Genomic DNA, 17,165 nt, shown 5'->3' on the forward strand with positions numbered 1-17,165 from the left:
GGTCAGGATGATAGTTGGGCTGTTTGTGAAATTACTCTAGACGGTAACAAAGGTAGCTGAGATGTACCCTGTATCCTGAGCTAGAGTGGTGGGAGGAGTTGACACTTGTGCTTGAACAAGGCTGTACCTGTCCTCACACAAAGCAGTCTCCAACCGCCTGGAGTGTGTCTGGGGCCAGGGCAGGGAAAGGCGGTGTCTTGTGCAACACAAAGACTTCTCTTTGAAGTTTGCCTACTTCAAAGATAGAAATGGGTATGAGTACTGGACCTCTGACCTCACATAGTTAGAACACTTCTGGACTGAGGACATTTGGCGAAGAAGAAAAGCTGGAGGAGGGACTGACACTCTGCCTGTTGCTTTGTTGTGCTGGCCTGCTGCTTTTGTCCCTGGAGTGAAAGGACTGGACTTTGCTTTTTACATCCTGCTTTCCAGGGTTCTCCAAGGGCTTGAACTGAGCTTGACTCCTGTTAAGAACGTCTCAGGGGCATCAAAGACATCATCTGCCAGTACCTGGGCTCTTCTGCTGAGAGTCCTGACTTGCCAAGTGGTGCCAACTCCAGTCCCTGGGCCCTTGGAAGTGTAAGCTTGTGACCTGAAGGAGAAAATCCACTCACCGACGTGCTGCAGCCAAACATAAAAAAAAAAAAAAAAATCAATGCAGCACCTGTCCCACACCTGCAGAATGGCCGCAGAGCCGGTTGTACGACGGAACACCGATTTCCTAAACAACTAGTGCCTTAACAACGCGGTCGTAACACCGACCTCGTTGCTACTACTAATGATTTTACCACGAATGCCTTAACAACGATTTTCGTTGTAAAGGCATTCCTGATAAAAGCATTACCCCCCACCCCCTCCCCAAAACCAAAAACGCCCCACCCCCCCAACCCCACCCCAAAACCTAAATCCCCCTGACCCCCCACCCTCTTCCCAAAAACACCCCACCCCCCCAACCCCACCCCAAAACCTAAAACCCCCTAAACCCCCACCCCCTCCCCAAAACCAAAAACGCCCCACCCCCCCAATTCCAACCCCAAAACCTAAAACCCCCTGACCCCCCACCCCCTCCCCTAAAACCAAAAACGCCCCAACCCCCCAACCCCACCCCAAAACCTAAAACCCTCTGACCGCCCACCCCAAAACCAAAAATGCCCCAACCCCCCAACCCCACCCCAAAACCTAAAACCCCCTAACCCCCCACCCCCTCCCCAAAACCAAAAACGCCCCACCCCCCCAACCCCACCCCAAAACCTAAAACACCCCACCCCCCCACCAAAACCTAAACCCACCACTTACCTTAGTCGACCCCTTCTCACCTGCGTCGTCCTCCTTCGCCAACTCCCTTCTTTGTACCTTAACCACGCATGTTCGTTGTTCAGAACATACGTAGTTAAGGCACAAAATAACAGAGTCGTGGTTAAAAAAAGCATTGTTGCGCTTTCGTTAACCACGACTTTCGTAAAAACAAAGTCGAAAAAAAGGATGTTTCCCCGCAGCGCCTGTTCCACTGCGGCTTCATCAACACAGCACGTCTGGATTTTCCCCGCACCATCTCCGGGGTGTCCATTGCTCATCGATCCCACATCAGAGTAAGGAACTGAGGCTGTGTGTCTAAAAATTAATGCATTGCCTTTCCTACAAGCAAAGGATCAACTCATCATCTCACCTGTCAGTAAGGAACCGACGTATTGCCTATCCTGAGAGGAAAGAATCCACCCATCACCTTCCATGCGCAGTTAAGAACCGATGCATCGCTTTGATTATTGGTGCATCACCTCCCTCGTGGCCCGCATCATCTTAGTTTTTTTTACGCATCCCAGATACTTTGTGCTAAAAAGATACAACCATTAATTCTTATGGAGTTAGACTCATTTTGACTTTTAAAAAGTGATATCTTTACTTGTGTTTGTCATTTTGGTCTTGTTTTTACTCAGATAAATACTGGCTATTTTTCTAAACTGGTGTGGAGTGCGTTTGTGGTGTTTTCACTGTGTTACGGTGTGTCTGTGTACAAACACTTTACACAATGCCTCTGAGGTAACCCATACTGCTTGTGCCCAGCTACCAAAAGGGTGAGCAGGGGTTATCTTAGCTGTGTGACTTCCTTATCCTGACTAGCGTGAGGGGGCTCTTAATTGGGCAGGGTGCAAACCACTGCCAACTAGAGACCCCATTTCTAACAACTTGTACATGGCTCCACTGGATATTCTCATGGAAAATTTGGCGTTTCCACCCAAACTTATGCTGATAAGACAGAGTTTATCCTCAAGCTACAAGCAAACCCTGAAAAAATTGCACTTTATTTTAAGAACCCTCCCCTTGGCTTTGCCAACTAGATGAGCACAAAGTCCCCTGCATTAAACCGAACAAGACTGAATGAGTTTCGCACTCAAAAGTGTTGGCTTCAAAACTAGTCATTCCCTCTCTCTGCGTGTAATTTGGGGGTGATTGTCGATAAAAAATTAACTTTCTGCCACCCTGTTACCAAGCTGTTTCACAGGTTTCCTACTTTTAGGAGATATAAACATTCTTCCTTTCATTCCGACATTGGAAAGGAAGGATTTTATCCAGGCCTTAATTTTCGTTAGTGGGACTGCCAAAACACAGGTTTCAAAAAGTCCAGATCTTACAAAAAACAGCAACCCGTTTAGTTCTGGGCCTCAAGAAATCTCCCCCCATCCATATCCTGCAAGCTGAAAACATTTCACTGACTCCCGGGTCAGAAGAGGTGTACGTTCAAGCCCAAATGTTTATGCCACAAATCTCTATACAACACAGAACAAAGATCATACGTATGTCTTCTATATTCCGCTGGTACTGGCCATCTCACCCTCTCAGGTCACAAAATGCTTTCCTGGTTACAACACCCAGTTTCAGGAAATCTAGACCAGGGGGCTAAGGTCTAGCATTTATTACATCTAAAGAAATAGTTTACCATGGACCAACCGCACCCATAGAGATCTAACCCTTTTCAGATGCCAATTAAAAACGTTCCTGGTTTGCAACTAATCAGCCAAACTGCTCATGAATCTAGTTGGTTGACAAAACATATTTTACCCATATGTGGGTTAGTTTGCTAGTGCCAGGACACTTCATTCTGGAGGTGTTTGCACTTTATAAAATCTGTAATAAATCAATTAATCATGTAACTTTAACTAGCCCAATATCAGTGTCTCACAATATCTGGGAGTGTATGCCAGTAACAGCAATGTCCCTTCCCGAGTATGTGCTAGTATTCCAGTATCAATATTGATAACCCAGTGTTCTGTGTCAATTTGTCACTATCATTGCTCATGTGTTGGTGCCCCTGTGTCAGTGCACCCCAACAGTCATACTGTACAATTGTTGTAACCCAATTAAAGTCTTCCCTAATAGTTTACTTGTATCAGTTCAGGTGCTGTAGTGCCAGTGACCACTAACAGTGGCTTGATGCTGGTGCCCGGATTTGTGTTAGTGTCCATATGTTGTGGCATCCCTCATCATTGTCCCATTGCTGGTGTGCTTGTGTCAGTGACTCAGCATTAACTCTTGTGGATTTCTCAGTGTTCCTGGATAAGTGTCCCAATGTCAGTCTTGGTACAAATGAGCCAGTGTCCCTCTGCTTGTTTCCCCCATCATTGTTGCATCACTGATCCCTCCTAAAGAAGCCCTCAGTCGACTCCAGTGACCTCAAGAACTACCAGCCGAACTCCCAGCTCACATACCCAGCCAAGCACTCGAAAAGGCCATCAATAGACAGCTCACCGACTACCTAGAATGGAACCACCTACTCGACGTATCACAATCAGGTTAGCAGGCCAACCACAGCACCAAGACTGCGCTCATCTCCGCAACAGACAACATCATAATCCTTGTAGACCACGGAAAAACAGTGGCTCTGATTCTTCTCGACCTGTCTGCAGCATTCAACACCATTGTCCACCATATCCTCATCGACAGACACTACAACATCGGAATTCAACAACACGCCCTCAAGTACATCATCTCTTCCCTCTCAGGACGCACCAAGAGCATCAGCCTTCCTCCATTCTTATCCACTCTCAAGATCATCATATGCAGCGTGCCCTAAGGATCATCGCTCAGCCGCACGCTGTTCAACATCTTCATGACCCCTCCCCCCCCGCAGACATCGTCAGAGCCCACGGACTTAACATCATCTCCTATGCCGACACCCAGCTCGTCCTCTTAGTCACCAAAGACCCCTCTAACACCAAAGCCAACACCATGACTGACGTATCCGATTGGATGAGAGACAATTGTCTCAAATTGAACTAAAAAAAAAAAAATAAAGAGGTACTGTTCTTCAGAAAGAATACCTCTGCTTGGGACCACAGCTAGTAACCTGGAAGCACTCAGACCCACTTCCACACCGACTGACCCCGCTTGCGACCTCGGTATAATCTTGGACAGTCAACTGACCTTGAAACAAGAAGTCAATGCAATCGCCTCCTTCTGTTTCCCCACCCTCCGCATGCTCCACAAGATCTTCAGATGGATCGCAGTAAACACCAGAAAGAAGTCACACAGGCCCTTGTCACCAGTTGCCTCGACTACGGCAACACGCTCTATACCAGCATCCCCTCCCAGCTCCTCAGAAGGCTCCAGACAATACAGAACGCAGCAGCCAGACTCATCCCAGACCTCCCAAATGTACCCACATCACTCCTCACCTCAGGAAACTCCATTGGCTCACTATCCAGAAAAGATGTAATTTCAAGACGTCACACACACCTACACAGCCCTCCACAAACTGGGATTGTCCTACATCTTCCTGTGAGACACCTGCGCTCCTCTTCACTCGCCCTCACACAAGTCACCTGCATCCATTGCACTCACAGCAGGGCGGCACATTCTGCTATGTAACCGCCAAAACTTGCAATAACCTCTCCCTCCAAAAGGCACTCCCCTTGGCAAACTTTAGAAACCAACTCACGGCCTGGTTTTGTGATGCAGAAACCTCAGTGCTCAGATACCCCTAGGGGTAATAGTGTTGCTCTTTACAAATTATGATTGCTTGACAAAAAACTTCAGAGGTAGGGATCTTTGTGATGGCACACCTAGAATTCTAGGACAGGGTTATGCCCACTTCCCACAGAAAGTGGTCCTATAGGGCCCGTAGTGACCCCAAGGGTCAGTAGCCTATTGGCTACTATCCTACACACACCTAACACCACTAAATTCTGTATTTGCAGGAACCTCTGGCCCCAGAGAAGCAGATCCTGATGACCTAAGAAGACCAAGGACACCGAAAACCTGCGACAGCAGAAGAGGAGAAAATAAAGCAGCTGACCTGGTACCAATCCCGCTGGCCTCTCTGCATTCCTCAACGAAATCTGCACCAAAGTCGACTCATTATGCAGCTGTGACTCCAGAAACCTGGGAGGACTGCCTGCCTTCAATTAAGACTCAAGACCTCCAGTGAACAGTGGACCTGTTCGACAGCAAACTCCAAAAGAAGGGACTCTGAAGCCATTGGAATGGCCAAAACTCGACACCTGAAGTCACCACCCACTGTCTCCGACCCGAGCTGAAGTGGACCACCGGAGCCAACAAGGTTCCCCAGTCCTCCAGAGTTCGAGTCCATTGTGGTTTCACTCCTCCTGGACTTTACACCGATGTCTGCAACCTCTGCAGGCAGACCCCCTCCAGCGCGACCACTCAGGTAAAGAAAACACGGCACCAAAGAACACCTCTGCACCGGTCGCCCCTGAGCTGTGGAGAAGAGGACCAAAGGTGCCTACCTGTGCCCGAGCATCGTCAGGCCAAATTCCCACTGCCCCTGTTGGTTCAGCTCGACTAGCCTCCTGGCCAGAGCCTGCAGCCTCTTTTCACAGAGATTGATCTCCCTTAAAATGCATTGGGCACCCCATTCTGTTTTGCACTCTGCACCTGGCCGCCGCCTCGTGCCGCTGAGGGTATACTGCGTGTGCTGCATTGGTCCTTGCCCACTACTCACCTTAACTCCTCGAGATTGGTCTTGTAAGTTGCTGTCCCTGCTTGCAGAACTTGCTTTTCCTCTCACAGGATAACATTGCAGAACTCAGAAATTGCAGTGTCCACTTTTTGAAGTGAAAATAATTCCTAATTAAAAACATACTTGACTGAACAATTTTTCTCTGATGCCTAAACATACATAAAGAAACTTGCTATTTTTATAAATTGGTGTGGATCTCCTTTTTGAGTTGTGTGTCTCATTTATTGACTATTGTGTGCATTTGTACATGTCTTGAAATCCTGTGTTAAGCCTAACCCCGCTCAACCAAACTACCCCGAAACATAGCACTTTGGGATTGCATAGAAAGTCTGAATTACTCACTGGGGAAACCCCTGGACCCTTTACACAGTATTTACATACCACATAAAGGGCCAGGTTTCTACACCTGCCCCAGCACATCAGCACCTCCCTTAAGTTATTGTATTCCGCAAGAAACTGAAGACGTGGTTCCTCCCCAACACTGACATGACCCATTCAGCTCCTACTTCAGCGCCAGGATACCCTCCTTGGTGAGTTGTGTGATATATAAATTCACATTATATAACATTACAGAAAGTAGAGGTTGATCAGCCAATGAAAGTTCAAACCAGATGCCTGGTTTTGCTCAGCTCGATGTCTTCTTGGCACCTTCAGCTCAAAATAAAAAAACTTTTAATGTGGCTTCTGCCTGCCAACCCATGCTTTAGGCTCATCCACTTTTCATGTGAAACAGGAGAAAAAGCTTCCCAGTTTGTGACTAAATTGAGAAACTATAAAACATGGGATGAACCCTGGCTTCACCACCTTACCAAATTGTGTGATCATTCGCAAATGTTTTATTTCACCATGACCGTGTGTTCTTCATTATTGCACAGGAGAACACCTTCAAATATATGTGCTGTACAAAAGCAAAAACCTCTGGTGTTGTGATTTAATAGGCTATAATGTTTTAGGCTAATTATATTACATATAGCAGTGTTGTCCAACCTTTTTATCGCCGCGGACCGGTAAACGTTTGATAATTTTTTGGTGGCCCGCTTGTCCCATTGTGTGACAAGCGGGCCACGGAATAATTATCAAACATTTACCGCCCGCCACAGTGGGGCGGCCCGGTGCCGATTGATCCGCGGACCGGTGCCGGGGGTTGGGGAACACTGACATATAGGGTATACATGTTAATGGAGTTCCCTCTAAGTGTTCATTAATGGCACCATTACTGCTCAAAGCAGTGCTATAATCTGATATTTTAAATTAAAATGCTCCCAGTTTTCAAATGTTTAATACACATTTTAAAATTTGAGTTTTTCTTTTTTTTTTTTTTTAACATGATGCTCGCTGCATAATTTACGTGTCAAATACTGGCTTAGCATTGCACAGACTCTTCAAAATGAAGCCAGCCTCTTTGCTGGCCTCTGGCCAGACGCTCCTTGATCATTTATTGTCTTGCCCACCATTTATGAGAAAGAAGTCCTTTCTCGTTTGTTTTTGTGTACAGGACTTACTGTCAGAGCAGGAGATGACTATCTTTGTTCACTCAACTGTCTGGTGGGCCGAAGATTCCTTGATCGAGCTTGCTGCCCGTTCTAGGCTTGGTACATGGTTCAGTCTGCAGAGCCTATTGGTGATACTGGCTGCTGTGGCACAGAGGTCACAAGCTACAAAGGTAAGGCAGCTGACTATCTGGTGGCTGCAGATGCATTAAAGAACAAATTACTTACCTTCAGTAATGCATTATCTGGTAGAGACTATCTAGATACAGATTTCTTACCTTTGATTTTCCCAGGTGTCAGACTAAATCCAGAAACTTTTATTCAAGCAATACCCTTGCATGCGCCATCAGGTTGACCATTCTGCTTTGTGTGGCGTCTTTGGCACCAGAAGTAACATCACGATCACCTATATAGGCACCTCCCAGGCGTGCAGATGTCAGTTACTTTATTACGACTTTCCACGCCAGAAGCACAGAGCCATGACAAGAACTGGTGCATATGTGCATCCAAACTAGGGCCCTGAAAAAGGGACGACCCTAACTCAAGCAAACAGGAGGCATTGGTGGGTGTAATTAATCTTTAGCTAGACAGAGTCTGTAGCAGATAATGCGTTACCAAAGGTAAGTAACTGATAGAGACTTCTAGCTGCAGACTCCTTACCTTTGATTAGGTACCCAAGCCATAACCTCCTGGCAATGGGCTGCAGACAAATGTTTTCAGACTAGAAAGTCCTGCAGGACCAAACAGGCAAAATGCCCGTCCCTGCAGACTGGACTGTCGCAGCTGTACTGTTTGGCAAACGTGAGCAGAGACACCCAGGTTGCTGCCTGACAGATGTCCAGGACTGGGACTCCACGTGGTAGCGACATGGTTGCAGCCTTCCCCTGGTGGAATGGGCTCATAAGCCCTCAGGAGGCTGCTTCTTAGCCAGGGTGTAGCAGATTTTTATACAGAGAACGACCAAGTGCGAAATGGTCAGTTTCTGTACTGCACAAAAATCCTTTGCTCCCAAATACCCCACAAAGAGTTGGTTGTCCACCCGGAACTCTTTGGTGCAATCAAGGTAGAATGACAACACTCTTTTTGGGTCCAGCCGGTGGAATCACTCCTCTTCCTTAGAGGGATGTAGGGGAGAAAAAAAGGTGGATAGAGTGACTGTCTGTCCCAAATGAAATGGGGTCACCACCTTTGGGAGGAAAGAGGAAAGAGGCACGGGTGTGAAGCACTACCTTGTCAGGAAATACTGTGAGATATGGAGGCTTGGATGACAAGGCCTGCAGCTTACTCAGATGTTACTGCCTCTAAGAATTCTGTCTTAATGGTAAGCAGCCGGAGGGGTCAATTATGCAGTGGCTCCAAAGGAGCAAACATGAGTTAAGTGAGAACTGGGTTAAAGTCCCACTGAGACATGATAAAGGGAAACATATGTACAAGCTGTTTTAGAAACCTATTTACAAAGGGGACATAAACAAAAAATGGTTGCTCAGGCAGTCGCAGAAAGGTGTACAGAGCACAGAAATAGCCCTTAGAAGTGCACAGAGCAGAGCCCTATTGTGTAAGAGACAGAATGAAAAGAGGAACGTCAGAGAGAAGCAGAAAGAGGATCTAAAGACTTCTCAATACAATATTTTACAAATCATTGCCAATGGCAGGCATATACCATCTTTGTGTAGGAACGCCTGGCTGCCAAGATAACATTAAAGACTTCGAGAGGAAGGTCGAAAGCTGCCAACTGTTGCCGCTCAATCTCCACGCAGGAATCAAATCAAAATCAAATCATTAACATTTATAAAGCGCGCTACTCACCCGTGCGGGTCTCAAGGCGCTAGGAGAAGGGGTTACTGCTGCTCGAAGAGCCAGGTCTTGAGGAGTCTCCGGAATATGGAGTGGTCCTGGGTGGTCCTGAGGATGGTGGGGAGGGTGTTCCAAGTCTTGGCCGCCAGGTAGGAAAAGGACCTCCCACCCGCCGTGGAGCGGCGGATGCGAGGGACGGCGGCAAGAGCGAGGCTGGTAGAGCGGAGAAGACGGGTGGGAGCGTAGAAGCTGAGGCGGCGGTTGAGGTATTCTGGTCCCTTGTTGTGGAGGGCTTTGTGTGCGTGGGTGAGGAGTCGGAAGGTGATCCTTTTGCTGACGGGAAGCCAATGCAGGTGTCTCAGGTGAGCGGAGATGTGGCTGTTGCGGGGTATGTCGAGGATGAGGCGGGCGGAGGCGTTTTGAATTCGTTGCAGACGTTTCTGGAGCTTTGCGGTGGTCCCAGCATAAAGGGTGTTGCCGTAGTCCAGGCGGCTCGTGACGAGGGCGTGGGCCACGGTCTTTCTGGTGTCGGCGGGGATCCAGCGGAAGATCTTCCGGAGCATGAGGAAGCAGGAGGAGGACACAGCGTTGACTTGTTTGGTCATGGTGAGAAGTGGGTCCAAGATGAAGCCAAGGTTGCGAGCGTGGTCTGAGGGGGTCGGTGCAGTGCCAAGGGCCGTGGGCCACCAGGAGTCGTCCCAGGCGGTCGGGGTGTTACCGAGGATGAGGACTTCCGTTTTGTCTGAATTCAGTTTCAGACGGCTGAGTCTCATCCAATCTGCGACGTCTTTCATTCCATCTTGCAGGTTGGTCTTTGCGCTGGTGGGGTCCTTGGTGAGGGAAAGTATCAGTTGAGTGTCGTCGGTGTAGGAGGTGGTGATGATGCTGTGCTTGCGTACGATGTCGGCGAGGGGGCTCATGTAGACATTGAAGAGTGTCGGGCTGAGCGAGGAGCCTTGTGGGACGCCGCAGATGATCTCGGTGGGGTCTGACCGAAAAGGTGGGAGGTAGACTCTTTGAGAGCGGTTGGAGAGGAAGGAGGCGATCCATCCAGGGCCTGGCCTTGGATCCCGGTGGAGCGGAGGCGGGTTATTAGGGTGCGGTGACAGACGGTGTCGAAGGCAGCCGAGAGGTCGAGGAGGATGAGGGCGACTGTTTCACCGTTGTCCATCAGGGTTCTGATGTCGTCTGTGACTGAGATGAGGGCGGTTTCAGTGCTGTGGTTGGCTCGGAATCCGGATTGAGAGGGGTCGAGAAGGTTGTTGTCTTCAAGGAAGTTGGTAAGCTGCTTGTTGACGGTCTTCTCTATGACTTTGGCAGGGAAGGGGAGGAGCGAGATGGGGCGGAAGTTCTTCAGGTCGCTTGGGTCAGCCGTAGGTTTCTTCAGTAGGGCGTTGACTTCAGCGTGTTTCCAGCTTTCGGGGAAGGTAGCAGACGAAAACGAGGAGTTGATGATGGTCTGGAGGTGCGGGGCGATGATGTCGTCGGCTTTATTGAAGATGAAGTGTGGACAAGGGTCCGAGGGGGCACCGGAGTGGATTGAGTTCATGGTGGTTTTGGTCTCTTCTGTGTTGATGTGGGTCCAGGCGTTGAGGGTGATGGCTGGGGGTGTGGGTTCAGTGTTGGTCGGCTGGGTCTGGTGTCCGAAGCTGTCGTGTAGGTCGGTAATCTTACGATGGAAGAAGGTGGCGAGGGAGTTGCACAGGTCTTGTGAGGGCGTGATGGCGTTGGGGTTGGAGAACTCTTTTACGATGCTGAAGAGTTCTCTGCTGTTGTGGCTGTTTTTGTCCAGTCTGTCTGTGAAGAAATTCCTTTTGGCTGCGCGGATCAGGTGGTGGTGTTCGCAGGTAGCGTTCTTGAGGGCGGTCATGTTGTCTGCGGTGTGGTCCTTACGCCAGGCTTTCTCGAGGGCGCGACAGGTTTTTTTTTATTCCTTAAGGGTGTCAGAGAACCAGAGAGGTTTTTTGGTGTTGGCCTGTCTTGGAAGGCGTCTGAGGGGAGCGAGGTTGTCTGCGCAGTTGGTGATCCAGTTCGTGAGGCTGAGGGCTGCGTCGTTGGGGTCGGCGGCGAAGGTGGGTTGGTTGTCGATGAGCGTGGAGAAAAGCTGTTCTTCGGGGATTTTGTTCCACTGTCGACGAGGGATGGGTTGAGTGCGGAGGTGGCGGGTCTCGCGTCGGAAGGTGAAGTGGACAGGTTCAGAGTTGACAGGTTCAGGTGGAAAACCCTCCCCTGTTGCTACAACAACAATCCTCCTGAAGAGGCAGCCTAATCAGAGGATCAATGGTCATGTTTTAAAAAACGGGATACCAGACTCTCTGTGCCCAGTCTGGAGCCACAAGGATTACTTGGGCTCAATCGTGCTTGATCTTCTTGAGAACTCTGCGCAGGAGCGGTATTGGCGGAAAGGCGTACAGGAGGGCTAAGCTCCACTCCTTGCGACGAAAAGCATGGCCGAGTGATTGCAGCCTTGGAAACTCCGACTGGCCAGTCAATCATTATTTACTGTTTTGTAATAAAGTATTGTGTGATTCTGTATATAAGAGGCTGTTTGTGCCACAGCAATTTGAGACCGGCTGCCTGCCTGTATGAGGAGGGTTGATCTCCCTGTCGTTACAGTAGAAAACTGTCTTTCCATTGCCAAAGCAGAGTTTGCTTTTTTTCCAGTGTTTACGTTTTTTATTTAGCAACACAAAAGGATGATGGACGGAGTGCTGAACAATGCAAACACTTTCCCCCAGTCACAGATCTGGGTTTAATTCATTGTTCTTTTGCTCACCATGCCACCCCAGTTTAGACCCAGAAATATGCAAATCAGTCTTGACCCTGTTCCTCATGGGAACAGTCCAGCCCGAAATGCCAAGCCAAGTCCTCCCTGGACCGGAAACAAGCATCCTGGGACCGGTTTCAGGGTATCACCCTTCATCAGCCAGGTTAGCTTGAATCCAGTGGTCCAAGGATGCTTGTTTCCTATGCAAGGAGGACCTAGCCTAGCAGTTCGGGCTGGACTGTTCCCATGAGGAACAGGGTGAAGACTGATTTGCATATGACTGGGTCCAAACTGGGGTGATGTGGCGAGCAAAATAACGAGGGATTAAACCCAGATCTGTGACTGGGGGTGAGTGTTTGAAAAGTTTTAACTCTCCGTCCATCATTTTATTTTTTTATTTTGTGTGCCCTAAGTGGCAGGGGTATGCCCATACGTGGGTCCCTTGCTCGCTGCACCACTGGATTCAAGCTAGCCTGGCTGATGAAGGGTGATACCCTGAAACCGGCCCCAGGATGCTTGTTTCCTGTCCAGGGAGGACCTAGCCTAGCAGTTCAGGCTGGAGGGTCAAGACTGATTTGCATATGGCTGGGTCCAAACTGGGGTGATGTGGCGAACAAAATAACAATGGATTAAACCCAGATCTGTGACTGGGGGTGAGTGTTTGAAACGTTTCAACACTCCGTCCATCATTTTATTTTGTGATGTTGCTTTACGTTTTTTATTTACCTTGCAACATTACAAATAATAAACAAATAATGTTGCTTTGCAATATTTAGAACAAGATAATTGTCACCTTCAAGAACAGCGCCCACAAGCAAAAACTAAAGAAAAGAAAACATGAGGGCAAAGTGAGAAAACATGACTTGGCAAAGGAACGTTAGTTATAAAAAATAAAACTTAGCAATTTTGTTTGACCTGCTGGGCACACGCCTTCTGTTTGAAGGGCACTAGAATTTAAAAAGAACAACATAGTATCTCATTCACGTCTGGAACAGCAGACAGGCACTGATTAAGTTGAATCAATCAGTACTTGGTCCCTGCTCCACACAAACAGAAATGATGCCAGTACTACAGTGTCAAATTACAAGGCTGTAAAGCAGAGGGCATAACAAGCTAACAAGTGGTAAGCGACAGACGGGCTCCAAGCCCTTCACTGTACACAACAGAGTCTCGCAAGCGAGACACATGCGCAACCGCGTGCACTTGCAGACTCAACCCTAAAAAAGCAGCTGCGTGTAGTGGATGCGGTAACGAAGAACTGGAACACATGGAGGTAAACGTACTTCTTTATTGTAAGTAAGATGGTACAAGGAAAACAGGTCCGTCTAGCAAGACACCGAGGCTCAACTGACACAAGGAGACTACAAAGTCATAGACCTTGGTGGTAGTGTCAGCTCTCTCAATTATCCGAATTTCTCCACTGATTTATCTACCCCTGGCCACCAAAGTAAATCCTTAACCACCGATTTGGTCCTGACAATGCCAAAATGGCCCTCATGACACAATTCTAAAATCACTTCCCTCACACCACACAGAGGGATGATTTTATCCCCTCTCCAAACAACATCTTTCACTACAGAAAGTTCATTTCTAACTTCTCAGAAGCACTTACACTGTTCTGTTAGCTGGTCCTTCCTAGGTCCCCCTTCTAAAACAAATGTTAAAACAGATTGCAATATGGCATCCTCATCCATTTCCTTCCTCCAACAATCTTTACTAAGTGCAGGTCTACCAGATCCTGTACAAGAGCAACACTCCATTCATTCCACGGATCGTCAACAAATTTTTCTAATGGACTAGGTAATCTGGATAAACAATCCGCCATTACATTGTTCTTTCCAGGGACATACACAATGCAGTACGTGAAATCCTTCATGCGCATGGACAGCCTTAGTATTCTTGCTGAAGCTAGCACGCTACCCTCACATGTGAGTAATTTGATCAGAGGTTTATGATCACACTGAATTATAACGTTCTTACCCCACACAAATGTATGAACATGTTCCAGTGCCCAAGCGCAAGCTAAGGCTTCCTTTTCAATGACTGAGTACCTTTCCTCAGATGGAGATAATGACCTGAAAGCAAATAATATGATTCTTTTCTTTCCATCTCTATCTCTCTGAGATAAAACGGCACCCAGTCCTTTATTACTTCCATCCGTGGTCACAAAAGTATCCAAATCAGGGTCAAAACTCTCTGAATTTGCTACTTTACTCAAATCTCTTTTAATGTTCTCAAACTCTCGTTCACACACATCATTCCATGCAAACCGTTAATTTTTTTTTAAGTAATAGCCTCAAGTTGTAAACTTTACCTGCAAAATTTGGGATGAATTTGGCACAAAATTCCGCCATACCCAAGAATGACCTTACCTCCTTCTTAGTCGTAGGAGTTGACGCATTAACGATAGCATCCACTAATGACGCTTTAGGTTTTACCCCTTCTCCACTGAATTCGTGCCCCAAATATTCCACACTTCTCTCTGCAAATTTACACTTGCTTAGTTCTACAGTTAAACCCTTGTTTTCCAACACGTGTCGCAACCTTTCATCATGCACATTCCTATCTTTCCCAGATGTTAAAATGTCATCCTGAAAAGACATCACACTCCTGGATTTCCCAAACAACTTGTGCATTAAGCGTTGAAAAACTGCTGCAGCTGACGCTAGTCCAAATGGCATCCTTTTATATTGGAAACACCCAAAAGGTGTGATAAAGGCTGTAAGTTCTCTCGATTCCTCTGACAGTGGAACCTGATGATAGGCAGCTGATAAGTCAATTGTGGAGAACCAACAGGCACCCTTGAGACTAGAGACCATCTCAGTGATCTTCGGTAATGGAAAGCGATCAATAACAATGTTATCGTTCAAATATCTTAAGTCCACGCATAAGCGAATCTTCCCATTACTGCGCCAAGCAATTACTACAAGTGAAATCCACTCCGAACTTTCTATCGGTTCAATTACGTTCATTAGCATAAATTTTTCCAATTCCTTCGAAACTTCCTCTTATCATCATCGGCACTGATCTAACCATATGGATTTTTGGTATTGCATCTCTCTTTAATACGATTTCGTGCTCGAAACCTATTAATTTTCCCAGTTGTTTATCAAAAACCCTAGGAAACTTTCCCTCCATTTCTGTGGCCAAGGAATGCCTTTCACCCACCACCAATACTTTTTCTTTGCCATTAGGATCTAAAATCATTTGTAGATGTCCTTGATCTTTCCAGCCTAGAACTGATGGTCCTTTTTTTGATACATATAGCTTTCCTCTGGCACTCCTATTTTTGAAAGAGAACAAAAGCCACCTGAAACCTAATAAGTCAATTTTTTCTCCAGTGTAACTTTCCGGTTGAATGTCAGGTTGTCTTAGATGCGTGCCTATTTTATCTATGAATGTTTTGTTCCACACATCTTCATTTACTATGGTGAACGGTGAGCCAGAGTCTGCATACATTGTAATAGGGATCCCACCAATTTCCACGTGGCACACAGGTTTTCCTCTGGTATTCGTCTCAGTTATGTTAAGAATAAAGTTTCCATCTTCTGCAATTCCTCTGGACTCAACAGTTTTTTCTTCACTATCACTTCTGATAAGATTGTTACCTTCACATATACATTTGACCATCTTCTTTTTATTTCTGCATACTCTTGCAAAATGGGCCACAACACCACTTTGCTGCACTTTCGTTTTAAGGCTGGACATGTCCGAGCGTACGCCAGATGTTCCTTACTGTCACATCTGTAGCATTTTTCTCACCATCACCACTTTGTGGAGTTTTCTGCTCCTTCACCATTCTGCGATTCGCAACTTTGTAAATACCATCCCTACTTTTCTTAATTCTGAAACGCGCCTTTCAGAAATCTCTGCCTTTCTTACAATAGCCAAGATCTCATCCAGTGGAGAATCACCATTTATCCACAATCTTTCTTGGATAGATCGCTTGTTACCATGCATGACCACTTGATCCCTAATAAGGTCATCATGGATTGCACCAAACTTGCAATCAAGGGCCAATTTCTTTAAGTCTGCAACACAGTCATCCACAGGCTCTCCTTTCTCTTGTTTCCTCTGGAAAAACTTGTATCGAACAATTCCAACGCAAACCTTATGCGCAAAATATTTATCCAGATCTTGTATTGCTGCATTAAAAACACATACGTCCCCACTTATAGGACCCTTCTGCATTTTATTGTATGTTTTCAAACCAATAGGCCCCAACGAATGCAGCAAGATCCTTTTTTTCTGTTCTGCAGCCATTTTATTCTCCACATCAATGGCACCTAGATAACTCAGGAAATAGTCTTTCCATTCCACCCACTTGACAGGTGGTGCGCTTCCAATAGCCCAAAATGCTTGCGGAGGAACAATAGTAAAATTAGGTTGTGCCATATTGCACCACGCCTCAGTGCACAATTCCAATTAAGTTGCAGACAATGTCCAAACACCCCGGACCTGTTTCCAATTGACAATGATTTCTTTATTGTCACAGCGTAGTATTCTTTTATTAGTTTCCTTCTTTCTTTTTTTTTTTTCCCTTTATTTTATATGTATTTATTGATGTTCCTCGCCCCCTTTGCGAGGAGACGCGGCTACCGCGTCTCCGTTTCCTTGGAGACACGCTCCAATTCCTCGTATATGCTGCATCTCCATTTCCTTGGAGACGCGCGCGTGAGGAATTGATTTCCTGCTGAGCGTCACCGTTGGCAGGGCAACACGGACTCCTGGATGCTGCGTCTCCATTTCCCTAGAGACGCCTGCGGAAGCAACGGTCTTCACTTGCGCTGGAGACTCGTGCGGAAGCAACGGTTTCCGCTCGCGCGTACCCGCCAACTGCACTTCAATGCAGAGTCCACACAGAAAAAAAAAAAATAAATGAGAAAGTCACCTGTACAGAAAAAGCAGCGTTGAGCGGAATATCTGCAGGAAATGCGGCTGAGGTCAGTAAACTCCACAAATTGTAAGGGAACACCGGTCAGCCGCTACACTTTCACCATCCCATCCTCGTCGCCAAATTGTAGTGGATGCGGTAACGAAGAACTGGAACACACTGAGGTAAACTTACTTCTTTATTGTAAGTAAGATGGTACAAGGAAAACAGGTCCGTCTAGCAAGACACTGAGGCTCAACTGACACA

General features: G+C 47.0%; 1 protein-coding gene across 5 annotated transcripts in view; it reads right to left on the reverse strand.

The window, feature by feature from the left end:
* LOC138299241 (uncharacterized) overlaps window positions 1–17,165 on the reverse strand; it is a 195,082-nt gene that overhangs the window by 163,572 nt on the left and 14,345 nt on the right. Inside the window, exon 2 of one of the 5 annotated variants that reach the window (XM_069237370.1) lies at window positions 511–621. The exons of the other annotated variants lie outside the window; for them this stretch is intronic. The gene's annotated coding sequence lies outside the window, so the exon portion shown is untranslated. The remainder of the gene's footprint in view (window positions 1–510; window positions 622–17,165) is intronic. 5 annotated transcript variants of the gene reach the window in all.

The sequence above is a fragment of the Pleurodeles waltl genome, chromosome 6 (genome assembly GCF_031143425.1).
Source record: "Pleurodeles waltl isolate 20211129_DDA chromosome 6, aPleWal1.hap1.20221129, whole genome shotgun sequence".
In the NCBI taxonomy this organism is placed as follows: domain Eukaryota; kingdom Metazoa; phylum Chordata; class Amphibia; order Caudata; family Salamandridae; genus Pleurodeles; species Pleurodeles waltl.